This window comes from Nansenia antarctica, assembly GCF_963989245.1.
Source record: "Nansenia antarctica genome assembly, chromosome: 14".
Lineage (NCBI taxonomy): Eukaryota > Metazoa > Chordata > Actinopteri > Argentiniformes > Microstomatidae > Nansenia > Nansenia antarctica.
In genome coordinates this window covers 11,304,090-11,314,089 of record NC_137684.1, presented here as the reverse complement: position 1 = coordinate 11,314,089, position 10,000 = coordinate 11,304,090, and the positions used below count along the sequence as shown (strand labels likewise).

The 10,000-nt window shown below is 44.3% G+C and overlaps 1 pseudogene across 1 annotated transcript in view; it reads right to left on the bottom strand.

Moving 5' to 3' along the window:
- The window catches only part of LOC308169836 (cell adhesion molecule DSCAML1-like), a 76,472-nt pseudogene extending 68,566 nt beyond the window's left edge, over window positions 1–7,906 (bottom strand). Inside the window, exons 1-5 of the transcript in view lie at window positions 7,858–7,906; window positions 6,794–6,835; window positions 5,861–5,935; window positions 4,870–4,906; window positions 4,698–4,747 (exon numbers count right to left, since the gene is read on the bottom strand). The product of the transcript in view is annotated as a cell adhesion molecule DSCAML1-like (transcript). The remainder of the gene's footprint in view (window positions 1–4,697; window positions 4,748–4,869; window positions 4,907–5,860; window positions 5,936–6,793; window positions 6,836–7,857) is intronic.
- Between the last annotated feature and the right edge of the window lie 2,094 nt (window positions 7,907–10,000).

Sequence of the window (10,000 nt, the reverse complement as noted above, 5' to 3'; positions counted from 1 at the left end):
TACGAACGCGGCCTAGATAGCATGTGAGTAGCCCAGCCTAGTGAGTAGTTAGCATAGTAGCTAGCATAGGGAGACTAGCCCTATAGTCAGCCCAGTGAGCTGTCCTTCATGTAGCTAACAGAGGACATGCCGCTTGGCCTATAGTACATCAGCAGACAGGTCGAGGGCATTTACTGATAAACCTGAATGTGAAAAAAGAGAAAGCCTTGGGTACGGTTTCCATGGTTTCCATCTTGTTGATTTGATTTAAGACAACTGAAATGTAGTAATGATCATTCAATGTCAACATATGCGTGTTAGAACATGAAGGGTCACAAGTTTGCTGTGCAGAATCACACTATTTGTGGATAGTCCTTTGAAAATCCTTCTCAGACTTACCTCCAGCAGAAGACATTGTGTTTGAAGTCTGTTTTGCGTGTGTGTGTGTGTCTGTTGGAACGGCAGCCCTAGAGGGGAATCACAGAGAAACAAAGCTGAAGGCAGGCATGTCTGCAACAACATTGCTACATCCTAGTGATCCATTTGAATGCATTGGGCTCAGAACGTACGTCTGGGATTGGTCACAGAGGAAGCTCATAGGGTGAAGATGTCACGCATTCTAAAACAGTAGTCATATGTTACACATTGTCGGTTTGGCTGGTTAGCCAATTTGAATTATTTAGCTAAGTAATATGACCGAAAAGAAAATCATTCACAGTTTGACCTCCTGAGACACCTTGTCTCGTGGGTTTAGGGATTTCACATGGATTGTTTTTCAAGAATCACCCATTTTAATAAACAAGGAGACTAGAGTGAATGGTCTTATGCGGCGGTTATGAGAGACTGTTGACAGGGTAAGGTATTCTAGATCCCCGAATAAAACGCTGGACCTTTTCTCTCCTCCTTCTTTCTGTCAAATGAATTGCGTTAATCATCTTTGAGAGGGTGACAAGGGTAGAAGGGATATCGATACACACACACACACACGCACACGCACACGCACACGCACACGCGCACACACACACACACACACACACACACACACACACACAAACTCTCTGCATTACTCTTTTGATATCTTAACCTCTAGGCCTGTAATCATTAACCTACATGGATTTTGAAAACTTCCCTGCTTCCATTTTGTTCAGTCAGTACAAGATGGGAAAGTCAGTGTGTGTATTCAAGTGCCACCCCTCAACGCTTGAGTGCCCAGAAATAAATAAACATTGTGAAAAGTTACAGTTACTCAGTACCAAATCACCGACTCAATTCATTAACCTTGAAACACCCCTAGAGCCACCTCCTAAAGGATTTTCCTACGAGCGAAGAATGCCTTTGAAATGTTTCCCTCACCATCTAACCATCTAATTGTTTTATATTTGATTGATATGAAGGTGCAATGCGTCCTCTTAATTAGATGCACCCATGAATACAAATAGCAGTGAAAACATGCAGATTATATTATGGACAGCATCATGAGATGGTAAATCTATCTTGGGAAATTGCAATATTTCCCTATGACTTACTAGCCATACATACACAGTCTATCGATTGTCCTAATGTACTAATGTACTAATGTACTAATTCTAGCAGCGCTTGGCTTGGCTCACCTGTCTTGCTGGGAGATTCCTCTTGGCCTTGTGAGATCCTCTCGGCTGTGTGTGTCCACCTGTCTGTCTCAGTGACCAGGTGCAGTCCAGACACCTCCCACAAAATGGACCCCAACTCTTGGATGGACTTGCCCCTAAGGCACTGATCCAGAATCAGTTTCACCAGCATCGCCAGCATCCAAACCGTAATCAGTAAGTGGGGAACATGTAATAACTGACCCAGAATCAGTGCCTAGTGTTACCGTCAACCTACCGCATTAGGATCCACCTTCCTTGTCTCTGACTGCTAGAACTCCAGCCTGCCCCTCCCCAGTAAGCCAGCCATTCACACATTTATAGGCCCATAAAATGTAGCCTTCGGACGCGATACTGTGTAGAAATGTCAACCTTTGGAATCATCGAGGCGAGGCAAACCCATTACTGAGGTAAACCCGGCTATTAGGGAGCCATTTTGTTTCGCCACCTACCTTTGAAGTCTGTGAACCGTCCTACGACCTTCAGTCACATTGAGCTCTGAATCTGGGCATGTTACTCGCGTCGCCTGTGGGAACATCGACACTCATGACCGTTGAATGACAAAGTTTGGTTGACAGTGAATATTCTCTGTGAGCTACGCGAGTGAACAAAGATGTCTAGTGACAACATTGAGTAAAGTTAGACACTTTATTTATGTGTTAAAAGCTCAAAATGCCGCTATACAATACAGCCTCATGCACAGAATGGACAGAGTAGCTATTTGTTGTTTTTAAGCAATGACACTCAGCATAAAGTCCTTAATTTATCTTTTCGCTTCTATAACTAGGACTCTGGCACGTTTAGTATGTGAGCTGTAAACACACACACACACACGCACACACACACACACACACACACACACACACACACACACACACACACACACACACACACACACACACACACACACACACACACACACACACACACTCTCAAAGGCCCACTCGTTCATGAACAAAAATGCATGATCATACATAAACTGTGAGACACCATTGGTTGAAATATTGTCTGCATGCCTCTAACACAGCATTATAAGGAACACAGGCTTGCAGTGTTGATGTGGGAGTTGTCCAATGGGGGGGGCGATATCACCCAACTCAGCCAATGACAAAGCAGGACACTTCAGTGGCAGTGAGACAGCTGATGCGGAAACTCTGATTGGCCAATAGTTACCTGGGACGCGTTCTTGTGCTTGGTCAGTAAACTGCGGTGGTTGGATTGTCACGTATAAGGCGGTAAAACAGTCACGCACACACACGCGCGTGCTCGCACACACACACAGCATCCAAAGTCATGTAACCACACAGGCATAGGCCTACATCGATCTAAATATATCATAAATAGCTATATACTGTGTGTGTATGCTATCTATACAAATATAACCAGTATATATTTCATATAACCTAAATGGGAATAACAGTACTGAAGACAAGAGTTACAAGAGTGGTAGTAACAACAACAACAACAACAACAACAACAACAACTCATGAACAAAACAACAAACAGTAACCAGAGCTTCATCGAAACACAAACAACAACAACAACAACAAAACAACAGCAACAACAACAACAACAACAACAGCAACACACTTTCATGACATTTCTGTTGGTAAGAGCCGTGGGAGAGAGTGGCCACTGGCTAAACAACACACTGGAGACAGTTTCACAGTTTTACAGACAAGTAGCACTGGGAGACCTTTACAGCCACTGAGCACAGAACAATAAACAATACCCTAGAGGTTTATTTACATGTTACATACCCACCAAAATCCCCCACCCCCCTCCTTCTCCATCGTTCTATAATATGTGACACGGTGTGGTGAAAAGGTCTGGATGTCATTTTTCCATATTATGAAAGTTGAAGTGTTGAAGAGCTCACTCATATAACAAACGACAGTTGTAGGATCACTGAATACTTCCTCATTTGTGAATTGGATTCACTGTATCGTCTGTCGTAGGCTACTGGTAAGTCATACACGGCTTGTAAACAAACTGACGTTTTAGGATGTGTAGGATGTGTTCAAAAGCAAGGACTGTGTGATCATCTTATTAAGTGTAGTTATGTGTTTTTAGCATGTTGATGTTCTATCAGCATGTTGTGATGTGCTAAACATGCAGTTAGATGTTCATAGAGATGTTCCAGCTGTTTTACCTGTGTTTTGATTCAGAGCGAGTTTCTCCGGTATTTGATTTGAGGTGGACCAACATTCAAAGAAGCATATCTTCTTCAAATATCTTCCGATTTCAATGTATGACACATCATTTGAAAGCTTACAATCTGAAATCTGAAATCACTTTCATAATCTGGAAAACAGTGACCTTGCCCTACTTGAGGACTTTTTCTACAGACCCTGTCACATGCTTTTTCATCATCATCATCATCATCATCATCATCATCATCTTGAGCATCTTCATCCTCATGGTTATTGTGTTGGTCTGTGGTTTTCAGTCGTAGATATGGTTGCTAAGCCCTCGGGTGAGGGGGCGGGCAGTCCAGTTTGATTGGCTCAGTTTTCAGCCTTTGGGGTTTCCTTGGTTGAGTCTTAGAAAGGGTTAAAAAGGGGCACTTTAGTTCATGGAAACTGAATGAAGTTTGCAGTAGCCATTACAAATGACAGTACTTTACAGAAGCCATTGTGTGTTAAAACGTGGATGAAACTAATACTTGATATATATATATATGTATATATTTTATCTCTTTTTGTATTTTGGTAATTTCTTTATTATTATTTTTTGTTATCATTATAGCCCCCCCCCCCCCCCCCCAAAAGAAAAGAAGATATTATTTATTGTTATTTATTTATTTGTTATATTGCTATTATTATTATTATTATTATTACTTTTTTTCTCTTTTTTTTCATGTTTGACACAAGCTCTATGCTGTAATTTCTTTATTTAGTAGTAGATTGTGGGGGGTGGGAGAATAGGAAAAAAAATAAAATGTTTATAAATATTAACAAATATCATGTTTGTGTACTATATGAATGACCTGCTCTCCAAAAAGAAAACAATAAAAAAACATTTGATCACAAAAAGCCATTGTGATAAGGAGATGGGTTGTGTCTCTGATGGAAGCGTAGGAGAACCGCTCACCCTTGGAGACAATCAGGCTCTCCGCCTGCGCCTCCTCACCACCGGGGGCCCTGTGATGAGAGAAGGTCGTCACGGTGACCAGAGATGAGGGACACAGACGTGGGTTCACGACCCGGAAGAACAAGTAAAGAACACGAGAGAGGAGAAACGTGATCTGTCAGTTCTCACTCACCTGGGCTTCTGGTTCAAACTGCAGCGACATCTTCGGCCTAGAATGTAAAAAAAGATACACAAAAAAAATTGAATCAACATCATCACCTATTATTTGAATCAGCAATCAAAACAGCCAGGGTCTCATTTCACAATAATAATTCCCAATCCTGTAATGATGGATGTTACTGCTGTCTTAGGCCCTGTCCACACCTATACATTTTTTTTGATAAACGTGGATTTTTATATTCGGTTTGGGGGGTTCGTCCACAACCCCACTGAAAACTAAACATTTTAAAAACTCCGTCCACAGTGAAGATAAAAACGCTGTATGTTCGCCGTATATTTTTGGCGTGGGGACGAGATAGACAGAGTTTTTTGTATTCATCATCATGCTTGTAGATTTCTATGATCATGCGCACTGCAGCTGTTTGCTGTTCCCTCCAACGTCATATCCTGGCGATATGGATACAGGTTTTTTGTACTTTGTACTCAAGAGTGATGCTCAAGAATACTTCGACTTCGCTGTCTGTCTAAACAAATGACTCCTTTCCACCGAGGCGGCATGTCTCTTACGAGGGAGAAATGTTGTATTTCGCGGTTCCTGGCGTCTGATTGGCCAGCGGGGCTATGGGGTTAAAATTATATCGCCGACTACTGGTGTGGAATGCTCAATGACAGCGTTTCTATTGCGTTCATGCGTATGCATGTGGATACAGACATTTTTATAAACATGCTCGTGTGGACGGTAATATTTTTATATACGAAAAACGTTTATCAAAAAAACGTATTGGTGACAAGGCCTTAGGCACTTGTTAATTTACGAGCATTTTCAAGTGCAACGTTAAATAACAACGCTCTTACAAGGCACTAAAGTGGCCTCTAACAATCCACATAGCTTTTGGGAAAGGAGCTCCTGGCAATTACAGACTCACATACATACATGCACACACACACACACACACACACACACACACACACTCATGGTAAAGAGCAGCAACAGTGAGCCTTACTGAGGATGAGGAGGATGCCCAGGGTGAAGAGCACCACAGCAAACACCATCCCTGCGATCCTCAGGCTCTCATAATCTAGAGAGAGAGAGAGAGAGAGAGAGAGAGAGAGAGACAGAGACAGAGACAGAGAGAGAGAGAGAGAGAGAGAGAGAGAGAGAGACAGAGAGAGAGACAGAGAGAGAGAGAGAGAGAAAGAGAGAGAGAAAGAGAGAGAGAGAGAGACAGACAGACAGACAGAGAGAGAGAGAGAGAGAGACAGACAGACAGACAGAGAGAGAGAGAGAGAGACAGACAGACAGACAGAGAGAGAGAGAGAGAGAGAGAGAGAGAGAGGGAATAAGAAGGGTCATTTATTCATGTATTTATCAGCTACAGTACTGTAGCTCTATTGCTGCATTCAAAGTGCTTCTCAGCAAAAAATTGGGAGTCAGCTCCGAGAGAGGGAAATTGTGACTGCTCCTGGTGTTTCTGGACACCTCTCGGAAATGAGAAAGACGTCAAATTCGTCTTTAAAGTTTTTTTTTTTTTTTTCAGATTTTCGTTTTTTTAGCTAACATTCAACTCGAAGATGTGAAGTACCCACTCGTTATTTTTCCGAACAGTTTTACGTTCATTAAATAAGTGTAATCTATAACACAATGACTTCGTTTCTTGTTGTTTGATGGGGATTGATTATCTTTGATGGGGATTTTCTGTGCTTAGTGATTTCCGGTGTAGCAACTTTCAAATACTCATGTCGTCTTCAATTTGTTTCCGATTTCAATGTATGATGCATCATTTGAAAGCTTACAATCTGTAGTTTAAGCACATGTAAAAAGACTGAAAAATGATTTCGCCTACAGGTAGCCCTTTTCTTTGGGCTGTGTCACAATTGTTGGTCGTTGTTAGTTGACGGTAGTAAGGATACCCATGAGCTAACAGAACAATACTTACCATACACAAATGGATCCACCTCCTTCTCCTTCTCCTTACCATCTGGCACACAGGAAACAGAACAATGAGGACATAGAATCGTTTAGTCCTCCTCAAGCATATCTCTAGCAGGACTACGCCGTATACTCACTAGGAAAGGCCAATGATCCATAACGGCATTTTGTGACAGAACACTTTCATCCATAAGATTCACCCCGTCTGTGTTACGAAGCACTTGATTTTTGGACCATTGGGACTGACTATAGTGTCATATACCATCAATGGGGGGAAATGCAACATTAAATATGTCAAAATGCAGCACTATCATGCACAGATCAGCCTTATAACATGTAATGTTAGATATACTCACCCTGAGCAGCACTAGGGTCTGCCACCGCTGTGGGTGTGTGTGTGAGAAAGAGGGAGAGGGAGGGAGAGAGAGAGAGAAATAATTTGAACAAGTCAAATGAAAATACGCAGAAAGACATGGGTGTGCTGAGGACTCATTTTACAGATACGATCATCACCTGATCATAAATATCCGTCATCTGAGAGGATCCCTCTTTACCTCAGAATAATAATAATAATAATAATAATAATAATAATAATAATAATAATAATAATAATTGCCTGCCAACTCGTCTAGCTCTGACAGACTTCACAGCATTCTGAACCACCCCGTCTATCATGCTAAGCATTTCATCTTTAACACCTGTTTCTCCATTCACAACGTTCATCCAACTGCAACTATCAAGTCCTAATAAATGGAAATGAGTATGAGTATGCGGATAATAATAATAATCAGCCCAATCGACCCTAATTGTTAGGAAAACAGAAAGCACACAATACGAACTAAGGGTGTGAGGAGTACTCAAAAAACACACACACACACACACACACACACACCAAGACAAACAAACAAACATAAACACTCAAACTCTCACAGGAACCCATAGGCTCTCAAGATTTTAAGTCATTGGTGATGAGTCAGAATCCACGCCTGTGGTGTTATGTATGTCAGGCCCCTGTCTGACTCTCTCCTGCCCCCCTGTGGACAGTGGTGGTGGTGACAGGACAGAACTTACCAGCCACACAAACCAGGAGCGAAAAGAGGAAGAGCAGAATAGTTTCCATGGCAACTGCAGAAAGAGAGAGGGAGAAAGAGAGAGAGAGAGAGAGAGAGAGAGAGAGAGAGAGAGAGAGAGAGAGAGAGAGAGAGAGAGAGAGAGAGAGAGAGAGAGAGAGAGACAGAGGGAGAGAATGAAATAGAGCAAGAGAGATACATATTAGTGAGATTTATGCCTCCTGCTCCATTCTGGACAACACACACATGCACACATGCATGAGCGTGCACATGCACGCCCACACACACACACACACACACACACACACACACACACACACGCACACACTCACACACTCACACACTCACACACACACACACACACACACACACACACACACACACACACACACACTCACACTCACACTCACACACTCACATATAATATAATATACCCTCATCACCCCTCCAATTCCCTTCATAATGAACGTGTTGTGCAAGCCCACTGGGTAATAATCATATTCTTCTTACATAACTAGACCACCCATGTACATAATGCACATCACTGTTCCTTGTTGCCATTCTTGGCTTGTCCCAAGTTGCCCAATGGAGGCCACAGACACTTGGCCTACTTCCCTGTATGTGACGTACACACACACACACACACACACACACACACACACACACATACACACACACACACACACACACACACACACAGACACAGACACAGACACAGACACACACAGACACACACACAGACACAGAAACAGAAACAGACACAGACACAGACACAGACACAGACACAGACACAGACACAGACACAGACACACACACACACACACACACACACACACACGCACACACACACACACACACACACACGCATATGAGCACATAACCCCCGTTCTACACTCACTACATTGGCTCCCTGTTTCATTCAGGGTTGACTACAGTCCTGCTTCTCACCCACAAATGCATCAAGGGACACGCCCCTCCCTATCTGCCAGAACTCATCACTCCACAAACCTCCACCCACACCCTCAGGTCTTCAAACAGCCTGCTCCTCCGGGTCCCCAATACCAGGCTCCGCATCATGGGGGACCCAGCCTTTTGCTCGGCTGCGCCGCGCCTGTGGAACAGCCTTCCTAGCCAGCTAAGGGAACAGCCTTCCTAGCCAGCTAAGGGAACAGCCGTCCTAGCCAGCTAAGGGAACAGCCTTCCTAGCCAGCTAAGGGCAGTACAGAGCCTGTGGAACATGGCCTTCCTAGCCAGCTAAGGGCAGTACAGAGCCTGTGGAACAGCCTTCCTAGCCAGCTAAGGGCAGTACAGAGCCTGTGGAACAGCCTTCCTAGCCAGCTAAGGGCAGTACAAAGCCTATGGAACAGCCTTCCTAGCCAGCTAAGGGCAGTACAGAGCCTGTGCAACAGCCTTCCTAGCCAGCTAAGGGCAGTACAGAGCCTGTGGAACAGCCTTCCTAGCCAGCTAAGGGCAGTACAGAGCCTGTGGAACAGCCTTCCTAGCCAGCTAAGGGCAGTACAGAGCCTGTGGAACAGCCTTCCTAGCCAGCTAAGGGCAGTACAGAGCCTGTGCAACAGCCTTCCTAGCCAACTAAGGGCAGTACAGAGCCTGTGGAACAGCCTTCCTAGCCAGCTAAGGGCAGTACAGAGCCTGTGCAACAGCCTTCCTAGCCAGCTAAGGGCAGTACCGAGCCTGTGGAACAGCCTTCCTAGCCAGCTAAGGGCAGTACAGAGCCTGTGGAACAGCCTTCCTAGCCAGCTAAGGGCAGTACAGAGCCTGTGGAACAGCCTTCCTAGCCAGCTAAGGGCAGTACAGAGCCTGTGGAACAGCCTTCCTAGCCAGCTAAGGGCAGTACAGAGCCTGTGGAACAGCCTTCCTAGCCAGCTAAGGGCAGTACAGAGCCTGTGGAACAGCCTTCCTAGCCAGCTAAGGGCAGTACAGAGCCTGTGGAACAGCCTTCCTAGCCAGCTAAGGGCAGTACAGAGCCTGTGGAACAGCTTTCCTAGCCAGCTAAGGGCAGTACAGAGCCTGTGGAACAGCCTTCCTAGCCAGCTAAGGGCAGTACAGAGCCTGTGGAACAGCCTTCCTAGCCAGCTAAGGGCAGTACAGAGCCTGTGGAACAGCCTTCCTAGCCAGCTAAGGGC